This window comes from Microtus oregoni, unplaced genomic scaffold (genome assembly GCF_018167655.1).
Source record: "Microtus oregoni isolate MIOR12 unplaced genomic scaffold, Mior012 000023F_ref0000262, whole genome shotgun sequence".
NCBI classification, from domain to species: domain Eukaryota; kingdom Metazoa; phylum Chordata; class Mammalia; order Rodentia; family Cricetidae; genus Microtus; species Microtus oregoni.
The window spans coordinates 12,616,057-12,629,347 of NW_024543082.1; positions in this window are offsets into that span (position 1 = coordinate 12,616,057).

Genomic DNA, 13,291 nt, shown 5'->3' on the forward strand with positions numbered 1-13,291 from the left:
TTTGAACAGTAATAGGCATAGTTTTTGTTTAGTCCCCAGTGTCTAGAATAGTGTCTAAGTGCAAAGAAAACCATATAAAACTCATACGTTTTACTAACAAAAATAGTTGACAGATACTCTTAATACATCATACATTCTAGGATGAAAAAAGTGTTTTAAAATAAGGCTTATCTTTTACTTCATATAGAAGATGCGATAAGAGGTATTTAGAAATACTATGAAAATGTACATTTTACTTTTAATGCTGCCCCTGCTGAAGCTAATTGTGGCTAATTTGATGGTGTAGGATAGAATCTGTGTTGTATTGTTCCTTGAAAATCTTCCTAGAATGGAATTTTTTTTTTGACACTGATCATTGAAATAATCCTACATGATTGAGTTCTCCACTTTTACAGTTGATATAGTACCCAAGACTATAAGTTTTATGAGTCTACTTATTTTCTGAGGACACTGACTAACTCAGCAGCAATGAAGATAGAAGCCAATCTCCAACTTTCTGTAGGAATTTCTTCTCAGGGATCAGTATCAGAAACCTTGTCTGTACTGTCCATGATTGTATGTATTCTTGATGAATAGATGAAGACGGTCTCAAGAGTGTGCCTGATTTGTGCCATATAGAACATAAGGCTGTGTACACTTGGTGTCTGAGTCCTGTTTTAAATAATTACTTGTCTTAGCACCCCCAAGCCACTAATGCAGTTCCTGTTTTGAACAGTGCTTACTTGTATGACAGTACTATATCCTTGAAGTGTGAGGAATTTAAATATTAATATACTTCAAGAATAAGAAATGCAGGAATAGTTCCATCCAATTGTCAAATCAATTACAGTCACTCCACTTATTCCAAATTACAAGAAAATCCATTCTGTTCATAGAAATTGAGAATCTGAACTATACAGGAACACATTCCCTCATTCTATTTTTTTTATTTTTTAATTACTTTGAGAGCTGGAATGCAAAGTAATGTGTTTTATTATGACATCTTCATATATATGTACTTTCACTTGTCCCCCTCCCCAACTACTGTACCCTAGGACCCATCAATTTAGTCATTTTTCCCCAGTTAGTCCCCACTTCTCCTTTCTCACTGCAGGTGTTCCATTGCCTGTTTCATCTCCCTCTTAAACTTCTTCATCTATTGATCCTTGCCTTTTGGCTAATATCAAGTGCAGATTTCTTCTTTCTCTCTAATAAGCATCTTTCTAGCTTTAAGACCACACACACACACACACACACACACACACACACACTGAGCTTGGTATGATGACTTTGTGTTCTTCAGGTGTATATACACCCAAAAGTTGTATATAAAGATTATAGTAGTAAAAAGTAGTCATATGGATTTCTATTATTGCTGAAGCCATTTAGATTGTTGCCAGCAGTGTCTGAAAGTTCTTATTTCCCCACTTATTTACAGCTTTTGCTACTATTTGTTTTTGAGTTTTGTGATTAGCTATTCTTACACTGACTAGGATGACATGGAATCTCAAAGCAGTTTTAATTGCCTTTCTCTGATGTAGATAAGGATGTTGAATCTTTTGTTCAAATATTTATTGCCCATTTATATTTCTTCTTTTAAGAACTTTCTATTCATAAATAGATTACAGTTTAATCTGTAGTCTTACTTATAGTTAAAGGTAACTCTTATATATTGTTACCTGAACCACAAAATAAGCAATTTCTGAAATCATTTACTAAATTTTGCTATAGATAACATTGGCTTCTTGTTACCACTGAGGTAAATTTAGGCCCATGTATTAGAAATGAGATGAGAAAAAAACTAGCCCAATCCATTTCAAGAGAAACATGAGAGCTTTCTTAGGACATATAACAGGGGGAACTATTTGGTTTTTCCTTCCTTTTGACTAAAACTGTGTTATTTACGCACAAGTGCAGCCCTGCAATGAGTCAAACTCTTCAGAATAGTTTTCTTCTACCATCAGCAGATACTCTAGAGATGTCAGAAATATTCAAACAGGCACTCTAAAACCAGCTGTTCTATGCATTGCGAGATCTGGTTTTCTGAGGATGAGAATGTTTGAGCTGTACCTGCCAGAGGAAACTAAAAGAGCATACTGGTTTTGTAAGTGTCTTTTTACGAATGTCTTCCTTTCTAGTAGAATCTAAGGAAGTTTTATTTTGTTTTATTTATTTATGTTTATTTCATTGGTGTAATTTTCTTTTCCAGTCTATGCTCCCATTGTGAGCCTTATGGAAAACTGATGTGCTGTCTGTCTCCATGGGTGTATCATGATTAGATTATACCCACAATGAAGTTGTTCTGAAAATGACTAATATGTAGTAAAGGAGAAGATAGAACCTACTATTCCAGGACAAAGTTTTCATAGGTTTCTGGGAAGTTTCCATTGTCCTCAGAAATTACTTGTCAAGAACACTGCTTTTTTTGTGTGTTTTGTTTTTTTTCTCTCTTCTGCTCTGGTCATTACCACCCGTTGATGTAATCTAAGACCTGTTGTAAATACCTGCACATTGGAATGATGGGAAGGGAAGCCTGAGAGTGGGAGGATCCCCAAAGAGAAAGACCAGACTCCTGATACTGTTGAGGCTGTCGTTCAGACTGCACCTGGGGTAGGTCTTACTATTTTGACTTTTACCTTTGGGAGGCAAAAGTCTCTTATTCATTAAAATGTTTTGAATGAAGTTCAGAACAGTCTATTCTGGTCCCAGTGATTTAGGCTTAGTGAATAGGCTTAACATGATTATTCATCCCATGAACAGAAAACAACATCTCACTGATTTTACTGTGAGGTGCAACATATTACCCAGAGAGTCTTTAAATTTGACTTCAGAGGAACAATGGGTGATCATTTTTGATAATTATGGAGTGTGATGATAGAAACACACTACAATGAACAAATACTTGCCACTTACTAGATATACAGATTCATCTGACTGTCATATATTTGCACCTGTGTTATCTAGTTCTAGTAAAAAGATATCAGGAAAGGGACTGGAGTGGTAACTCAGCAGTTCAGAGCAAGTTTTGTTCTTGCAAATGGACCTAGTTCAGTTCCCAGGTGATGTGGGTTACAACTGCCTGCTACTCCAGCTCCAGAGGTGCCCATACCAGTGGTGTCCACTCTATGCATGTGCACATTCCCACAAGTATACACATAGTTCAAAATAAAATAATATTAGACAATAAGTAAAGACATTCTTCAATAGCCTATGCGAAGTTTGTAAGTTGATCAGACAATTGATGTGATTCACATGACATTTGAACATGGGAGAAAAGTTATAATTCTAATTTTCTCTAAAATTATAGGCAATGTGTTTGTCTGAATATATATAGAAACTCAGCTATAGCTTTATATAGCATAGAAATGAACAAACAGAAAAGATAATTTTTTCAAAACCAACTTGCATTGCTACTTAAAGCATTCTTATAAAAGGTATCAGTTTTGAACTCACTTATGCCTTTTGCTTTTCAGATGAACAGATCATGGTTCTTCATGTAACTTCATGGATTCAAGATTTGCAGACATGGTATCTAGTCTCTGCACTAACTGGAAGAATCTACAATCACATGGATAAGAGTGCTTTGGGCTCCCCTTTACAGGCTCAGGAAACAAACACAGAACCTAAGAAGAGGGGAGAGTCACTCCTTGTTAATATGAGGTTTTAATTAATATTTATAACTTTAAATTATTAATATATAAATAAGGACATTACTTGTTAACAATATAGTATTTTCATGGGTTTCAAAACATTTCATAAATGATAAATCCCAGTAAAATGTTGACATTATGAATGCTCTAATTTAAATGGGTTCCATAAATTCAACCCCAAAAGATCACCAGTTCTGGAAATATCCTCATATTGCAGTCACAAGTATTTGAATTCCACATTTCATTTCTTGCCAAGAATTCATTGCACATCATGGCTTGGTTTTAAATATGACTCCTTTTCATGCAATTTAGTCATGAAATTCTCTCCTGATTCAGATGCTTTCAATAGCATGTTAGTGGTTATTATTACCTCTGTAGCTATTTTTCAATGAGCAAATTTGGACTTGATTTTTTTCTATAGTGATAAAATGATTTCAAACTTTCTTGCAAGTTTAGCATTTGAAGATTCTTCAACTTTCGTCTCCTAGTTTGATTATTTTGACTTCCAGCATTACTCTGTAGATGTGTTGCTAGGTCTGAATGCCTTATTTAAAGCAATTTTCCTGCCATGAGGAAAATATGAGTAGAATGAGTTATTAAATTCATTATAGATCTTGGATTATTTTAGAATTAAAAATGTATGTCACTAAAAATCATACAGAAGGCAAAAATGTTTTTGCGATCTTCTGAAGGAAGGTTTGTAGGAAGGAATGTTTGTAAATTGTTAATCAAGAATAAGCATATTCCAATCAAACACATAAAAATTTTAATTGTTCTTTAAAACTCTTACTTTCAAGACGTTGCCAGAGTAAATGATTATCCTCTAATTATACAATTGTTCTTGCTGTGGTGCTTCAATTTCCAATCAAGACTGTTATGGTTTGCAGATACTGAGCAGAATGAAATATTTTGAAGAAATAAGAAATCTATGGGGCGACAGCCATGACTGTTTTAGTTCCAGGACCTTTGTCTCCTTTTGCACACAGGAGATGAATTGATAAATTTGAAAAGTATTTGAATAGAAATTTGATTGTCCTAATAGTAGGACACCCTGCAATTTCTGGTTATAAAAGCTTATACAAAGCTATATTACGGTTTTGAGCAGAGAAAATGTTGGGAGAAAGAGAGCAAATGAATAGGTACCAAATAATCACTGGTCACGGTGATACAAGCAGAAGATCTCCAAAGCTTTGCAGTATGTCTCCATGGAACTGTAATTTCCCAGATCATCAGATTTTATTAAAATCTTTATTTAGAGGTCTGAAATAGTACTGATTTTCTACTTTCATGATGACACAAAATTATTCTGTCACAAATTCTTTCTCTCATTTTTTTTCCAAAACAATCAACATTTGGAAACAGTGATAAATGAACAAGACTGTGGTTGGATTTTTAAGCTCCATATATTTAAGACAAGTATTTATCACTCCCTAATCATGACATTTTAATCTTTCTTTAATGATCAAATTCTCAGGACGAAAAAAAACTTTTAATTTCAAATAGTTGAATGCAAAAAGCTACATGACTCAGAGAAGTGTTAAAATGAGTTGATTTGAAAGTAGGAGAGAGAGGGGGAAAGGAGGGAGAGAAGGCCACTTTTAATTTTGTGAATATGGGGAAACTATTGGCTTCAAGGAGACGGATGAGTGAAGCAGGTGGCTGTGATTACTTACAGTGCTGATTTACCAAGTATTTTTTGAGGTTGTGATTACATGGTTTTCTTTCTTTCTTTCTTTCTTTCTTGTAAGTATCTTGCTACGCAATGAGAAAGAGGGGAAAAGACTGGGTGTTTCCTTATTTTTCCAAACGCAAATTCTGGGTGGCAGTACCTGTAAAGATTAGAATTGGTTATCTACGGGTGGCAGGTGAAAATGTTGGAAAAATGGGCTATAGAGACAGGATATATGAGCATACCTTTCTGAATGGTTTCCCCTCTGGTTGTCATGTTAATATCATACAAAATTGAAAAACATCAATAAAATCGATAAGAATGGTTGAAAGATATTTGCACTCAATTCATATATTTTGGTGTGCAGGAGACCACCAAGTTGCTAAAGAGGGGTGAGCTGATGCAGGTATTGAAGAGAACAAGTCAAAATCTCATGTCATTTGGAAATGAAAGATTAATTCAATGTAATATATCCAATTATTAGGTGATAGAGAATCGTCATAGAAAAGTGTTTATATATAATTGTCATATTGGCATATAAATTCTTACATCTGGCATATCCAATACATGCAAATGCACATTCATGTGCATAAACAGAACTTTAAGGTACCTTACATATATATATGTATATAACATAACATACCCTCATACCTTAAATTTCTGTTTATTGAAAAGGCCTAGGGGCAATGATATTCCCATAACAGTGAAATGTAATACTGGCTTCTAACAACCTAGGACTCCTTGAAGCCAAAGCAGGCTCTCTTTTCAATTCGGGGGATGTATAAATTGGGCTTGAACAACATTTATGCTTTAAAAATTTGTAGAGCACTCAAAGCACTGATCAAATTAAGAACTTGGGAATCACTCTATTGGGCTTCCACTGACCACATTGGGGGAAAGGAAAAACTGAGCACACAAAAGCAGATGAACTATACAAGAGTACAATCTATAGAATAAAACGAAGGCATCTACTAACAGAAACAGAAAGTCATGTGTTTGTAAACATCACAGCAATGATGACCCAGAAAGCATCCGCCATAAATACTATAATTAACATGTGAAGGTTGTTGACAAAAAGTATGTTTAAATAGTCTCAGGGTATCTCCTAGTCCAGTCTTTATTAGTCACAGGGTAACAAAATGGCATTTTCTTGAAAAAATTTAGTTGTACAACCATAAGTCAGTGATCAAGTTAGCCAATGGATCAATGATACCATACAAGGAAAAGTTAAGGATATCTATGGGTTCTTTTCCGTGTAGTGTTTACTCATCCAGAAAACAAAAGGCAGTGTGTGCCATAAAAAAGTGCGCATATCATGAAGTAAGATAAAAAGATTTTAATCTGCACATCATTTCCATTGTTTAGATAAGAATAAAGCACATGCAAATTCTAGCCATTAAATATGAATTGAGTGATTTTCGTGATTATAGGAATGATTTAAATGCTTTTTACATTTGTGTTCAAAATTAGCACTATACAATATAAATATTTGCAACAAAAGATGCTAAAATCATGGATGCTGATTTTCTTTGCTTAGCACATTAAATAGCAATTGTGTGAACCTGACTAATCAAGAGAGAAACTAAGAAAGAAAGGGAGTTGTCTTTTAATGTCTCCAACAGCAAATTTTTTCTTAGATTTTAGGAAAGCAGGACGCTAAAGTGTGCACAGTAAAAACTTCCCCAGGAGAATCAACACTGTTGCATTATGTTAGTATCCCCCAGCCTTGCTTCTCTGTTACAGACACCACCTTCTTTGTACTTTTTTCAGAAGACATACATGGTTCTCTCAATTCTGGCTGTGGGACAACTTGATTTATTTAATTTAGTTTCAAGCATGACATGAAGGTGTAAGTATGTGATGTTTGTAAGATCTAGAGCCAGAAGGTAAGCCTGGATCAGCTTGAATTCCGAGCCTTGAGTCCTAATATCTACACCGTGGTCTCAAGGCATTCATTTTTCAGAACAGCTGAAGAGGCAAATTGAGAAAAATGACTAGCAACTGTTGGCAGAAAGACTTGCACTCAAGATAAAAGCACAGATCACTTTTATGGCTCATACTTTATAGAACAACATTTAAAACCTGGATGAAATCTAAGGAGGTAAACTCAAATAGGTGAATAAAAGCACTTTTGCTGAAGGAACTCCCAGAGTCTGTAGAAGGGTCAAAGCTCCTAAGGCATCAGCACACAAATGCAATCTTCTTCAAGGATACAGACTATTTTCACTAATGATATCAGACACCAATTTTCTTGAACTTTGAAAGAGTCCATGTTAATGATGGTAATGGAGTTTAGAAGCTAATATGGTTCTTGTAAACAAAAAAACTGCCTTGCTTTTTGGTCTAGAACTATGCCACAGTGAAACTTTAGAAAGTGACTTAACATCTCACAGACTTGATTTCTTATCTATACAACAAGAATAAATCTATCATATACGGTGGTAGAAGAGATTAAATCAATCCATATACGTGATGCCTACCATAGAATCTTGAATAGAGAATTCTCACTGGGAATAATCACAATTATTGTATGTGCACCTTTGTGGCAGAGAGAGCGTGAGATAGGAATTTCTAGTTTAAATTGCAATAATCTCTAATAATATGACTTATATAGAAAATGCATCGATACCTAAAACTGTGGATTGGTCAGACACAAAGAGGCAGGAGAAAATGTAGATATATAGTAGCTGGGATTTGAACCGAAACTCTCGACTCAAGATGGACACTAAAGACAGGATAGAAACACCACATAAAACACTTCACCTTAGGGACGATGGTGCTGGGCTTCAGTACAGGTTGGAAGTTGAGTGTCTTTCTCTAATTTTGCGAACCATTGTAGGCACTAGAAGTTAATGGCTGTTTAAACTAATTACAACTAAATAAACCATTAAAATTAGACCCTCAAGTTATTAGCTACATTTCTAATTATGCATCTAATGGCAACTGCTTTGATAGAAAACCACTTAGAACTTGTGCCATTGAAGGAAATCCCAGGGACAGTGTTGTTTCCTGAAAAGACATGCTACTCAACTCCATATTTAGGCCTGTGATTTTAGCATTCACAGCCCCTAGGTCTTGGAGAGTGGCCCTGCTCTCTCTATCACATCTATTCATATAATTTCCCTTCCTACAATGAGAAGTTATGTGAAAACCATCTCAGTGGTCACCAGAATTCAAAGAGAGTGTCTGATACCACCATAACTGCTGCATCCTCTTTATAATTGTCTGTTACTGAGTGGAAGTGGAGCCTAATCTGCTTAAGAAGGCCCTTTTAAAAGATAATGTAGTTATTATTTTTTTAAAAGAGCTATTGGGGAGATGAAAGATAGGAAGGCACTCACATGCTGATTGGGAAGTAGAATTTGGCTATATTGTAGAGAAATAAACCTGACAACCAAAAGCAGCAAATTGTCTCTGAACATTCACTAACCTGGTCAACACAAAGAAATAAGAAAAACCTTATTCTCATGATTAAAATAAGAAAAAAAAAGGAAGGAAGAAAGCAATGTGGTTGGTTATCAAGTTTACTAGATCTTATTGTCTAATGAAAGACCTATCATATCTCAACTTTGATATTAGTCTATCAAGATCCTAAGCAGGGAATAAAACTGAACCTTGTCCAGATGTGGGACCTATGGAAATATATGGAAATAAGATGGTGCTATGTAAAGCTGGTAAATGTCTCATATGGTGGTTATACAGTACTAGGAAGCTAATATAAGCCCCACCTCACACAGATGTGACTCCACCTTATGGGACACTGGCTCTCAGCTTGTATGAGTTAAGGGAGAGCACAATCTGGCACATCAGTTAGAAGTAGAGTTTACTACCTATAGATAAACAGCAATGGACAACTGATGCCTATGAGGGGGCACTATGAGCCCTGCAGGCTCATTAAATAAACTAGAATTACTAATATGCATGCCCATTTGTACTGCAGACTAAGGGGAATTTTGGCAGAGTTAGCCTGCTTTGGGATATATACCCTAGATGCAACACAGTATATCGGGTTTAAGACTTGAAGGACTTTCTGTTTCTAGGACAGAAAGGAAGGACCATGGGTTGCCCACCTAATACCTCTTTATCTCAGGCTCTTGTGCCTCCAGCGCCCTCTACAGTTACTCTTGAAGATTACAAGTAAGGAAGGAGAGAGGTCAGTTTGACACTTGAAGAAATTGTCCCTTAACTTAGGCACACACAGAGATAAACAACTCCAAGACCAACTCTAAAACACCACGTCCCCCCGTTAAAGTATGAAATAAAATACTCTTTACAAATGTGCTTTTGTTGTACCAAAGGTCAAGTAAAGCGGTATGTGCACAGTTAATTTTGGCAGCAAACCAGAAAGAAAACAAAGCCATTACCTAACACTCTAACATTTTTTTCTTCTTCGAATGAAATAAAATAGCTCGGTTCTCAAAAGCTCTCCAAAAGTAAAGATTAAAGGTTTGTGTGACAAAGGGAAAACTTGGAAAGTTCTAGCTGTTGACCATTATGGAATTAGTCCACATTGTGGCTGAAATTGTTTTCTAACTTTTTTAGGAAATTTTCTGACCCTCTGAAGTGTCTATTGAAATATCCAGTGTTCTGTGGAGGGTGGATGGGGGAATGTGAGGTGGGGTTGTTAAACGTTATGATTGTGCTTCCAAGATCTGGCCCACAAATTTCTAAAGCAGACCTTCAAAGATGGAAGGACTAATGGGTTCAGCGAGGTTTGGGTATGAGGAGTGACGACAGGAAAGATGCTCACACAGTTAGAGCAGACTTGTGGGGAACAGCTTTCACTGAGGAAGGAAGGCATGAGAGTATGCTGGGGGACCCAAGTGGAGGGATGAAGTTTCCAAAAGAGGAAGTGAAGAAGACTGGGGCAATCGGTACCTGCTTTATAATTTTGCTCCCTGCCCCCTGTTGTGTAAACATCACCTTTCAGTCACATACCCATTATCTCCTCTGAGGGAGGAAATATCGCAGGCTGCCCTAAGTGGCTCCTGACAGGAACGTGAGGAATCCCTGAGGAGAGAAGACATTTTTAGGAGAGCAAAAGAATCCAATTAACTTTCCCCCTGATGAACTTTGTCACAGTTCTTTATCAGAAAGGGGAATGGAAGTTTGGGATAAGAATTTAGACATGAAAAATGTGGCCGAGCAAATAGGCTTCTAATGGTTTCATTCCTCCCACACCTTTTGTAAAGTGTAACATTGTTGGAAAAGAATAATATTTAAAGAACAATATCATTTCCAAAGAAGGAATAGTTTCTCAACAATGACATTATTGTTCCAAATAATTGTATCAGAAGTAGCGATTGTGAAACATGACTATGCAGTCATCTGAGAACAACTTAACTTTGGAAATTCTGAAATATTCATACTCAGGAAAATATGTTCAATTTAGTATATTACGATTTTATGAGGGGAGAACATTAGAAAATTGTCAATGTTTAATTTTCCTAAGGCGAGTTGACCTTGTCTCTCCATGTATATCTTTTTAAGTTGGGAACAAATTTTCTTTTGAATCCATTGCATGGGCAAGGACTTAGATGACCAGGGATTAGCTGCTGCTTATTTCACTGTAAACACTGACATGAAAAGCCAAGATCAATGACTACAGCAAATCCATGAGACAAAGCAGCTTATGTTCAAACACTCTGGAAAATACACACTTGCAAATATAGAACTGGTGAGAGGAGGTAAATAAGGAAGATCTTGTGTCCTGTCCTGTTCTCAGAGGATCCTGACAAAAGAGGCAAAGCCACACCTTCTACTGAGCCTTCTTTGGATTGTGACTTCTCACCATGCTGCATTCAATAATGCCACCATGGCTTAGCAGAAGAGCATTTTCCTAGGAGTACAAATGCAAACCTGAAATAACATGTGCTTTATAAATGAGGTGTTGCTTGTCCAACCATGGGTACCCACAGCTTCACGATGACATGTCAGTCAAGGGTATCTTCAATGCACAGTTTAAAGGACATATCATACATCAGTCAAACAACTTCTCTCTGGCAGTTCGTAACATGAAGATTGAATAGAATGCTTCTAGGGGCAGGAAGATCTGGATAAAAAGGAAAGAGTTGAATTTGCAGAATCAGATGGGGAAGGAAGTCATGAGTACCAGCATCACCCACACACTGATGATGTGTAGACCGCAGAATGTCAGTTTAACAATATCTGTTATGCTTGCACCAGAACACACTTTCCTGCATTTGAACAGGACAGGGCTACATTTTCTAGTGCAACTGAACCCATGTTGGAAATGAAATATGTAAAAAGTTTGCTTAGCAAATGTATTTTATAATTCTTTAAGTTTTCATAAATCAGTGTATAAAAGTCATAGATAGATAGATAGATAGATAGATAGATAGATAGATAGAGATAAGGAGATATAGATGTATGGGTTTTCAAGATAGGGTTTCTCTGTGTAGCCCTGACTGCCCTGGAAGTACCTCTGTAGATCAGGCTGGCCTTGAACTCAAAGAGATCTACCTGCCTCTGCCTCCTGAGTTCTGGGATTAAAGGAATGCACCACCACCACCCAGCATTTTAATATTTTTAAGAATACATTTAGGGTCCTTTGAAGTTTAGGAAGAAGGAAAGAAACTTAAAATGGAGGGTTTCACCCTATTGTCTTCAGCAACCCCACCCTATTCATATGCTTTTATGACTTATGACATCTGTTTGGTTTTGTGTCAGAGCATATAGTACACAAATCTGTGATTTAGGTAGGAATCGCTGATAAGACTCACTCTGGCGACATGTGAAAGATTCAGCTAGATAGCCATCCTGCTCTCTTGGTTGGGCTCACTCAGATGCCAGGTTGGATTAGAGCACTTTCACTTCAAATGGCTCCAGCTACAACAGTCCTCTTTGTTCTACGTGTTCCCTTGTCTTCTATAAGGTTAACTTAGGCTGTTCCCAGGAAAACTGGGCAGATTTAGAGGAGACCGATGAGAATGTTTCTTATTGTACCACCTTCAGCTGTTTAAAGTAAGTCACAATGTCCTCTTGATTCAAGGGCTGGTTAAATAGACTGAACCTTTCTGTAGAAAAAAAATTAAAGACCATGTTCTGACCCAAGTAAGTCAACAAAGAATAATTATAGCTATTTTAACCATCTGCTTCACACCTTAGTTTTTATGTTACATACTCATGGTCCTTGCACTCCTCAAAATGACCTGTATTCATTTTATTTCCTTACCTTGGACATGCACAATGTCCTTCTGTTTCTTCATTCCCCTTCTTCGCTAGTGGCCCTCATGTTTGTGTCAAAATTATGATAATATTATTTTCCTAAGGATGATTTCCCTAATCGCTGGACTAGTTAGGTTCCAGTCACCTATGAGTTTCATAACCATTGGCTTATGCACTGTTTCAAAAATCTGCAGTTTTCTAATATTGTAATGGCTCCCACTCTCCAAGATAATAAAAGAGATTTTCATTTATTTATTTCAGCCAGATCAGTTCTATGCATGATAGATACAAAGAATTTTTTATGTCCACAGGGGTATATTAGAAATTTTTATATAATTACCAATAGTAGTAGTAATAGTAATATATTTTCCTAACACAATCTTCAAATATTGTCTCCCTCTTGGTCAACCTGAAAATATATGAGAGTTTGTAAAATTAGTACAAATAATCATTGCTTTTAAAAAAATCAGAGCAACTGAACTGTTCTACCCAGTAACTTTTTCTCCAAAAAATACAATTGTATCTTTAATGTTATCAACTAATTCAGACACTGTAACTTATGCAGAGTGTTAAAAAGTAATGGGCCTGGAAGACAGTCCTGAAGGCTTCCACTTGTTACATAGGTGAGGATTTGTTACAATTTACTACTATCCTATATTTTGGGCTACAATCAGCTTTCCACTAGGTTGGCACTTGCAGTGAAGTGGAGCGTTTTGCTCATTAACTTTCCTATGATAGACTGTCAAAAGTCCCGCCTGAACTCCTGTTAAACGCATCAACTTCTGTGCCCTCATATAATTACTCG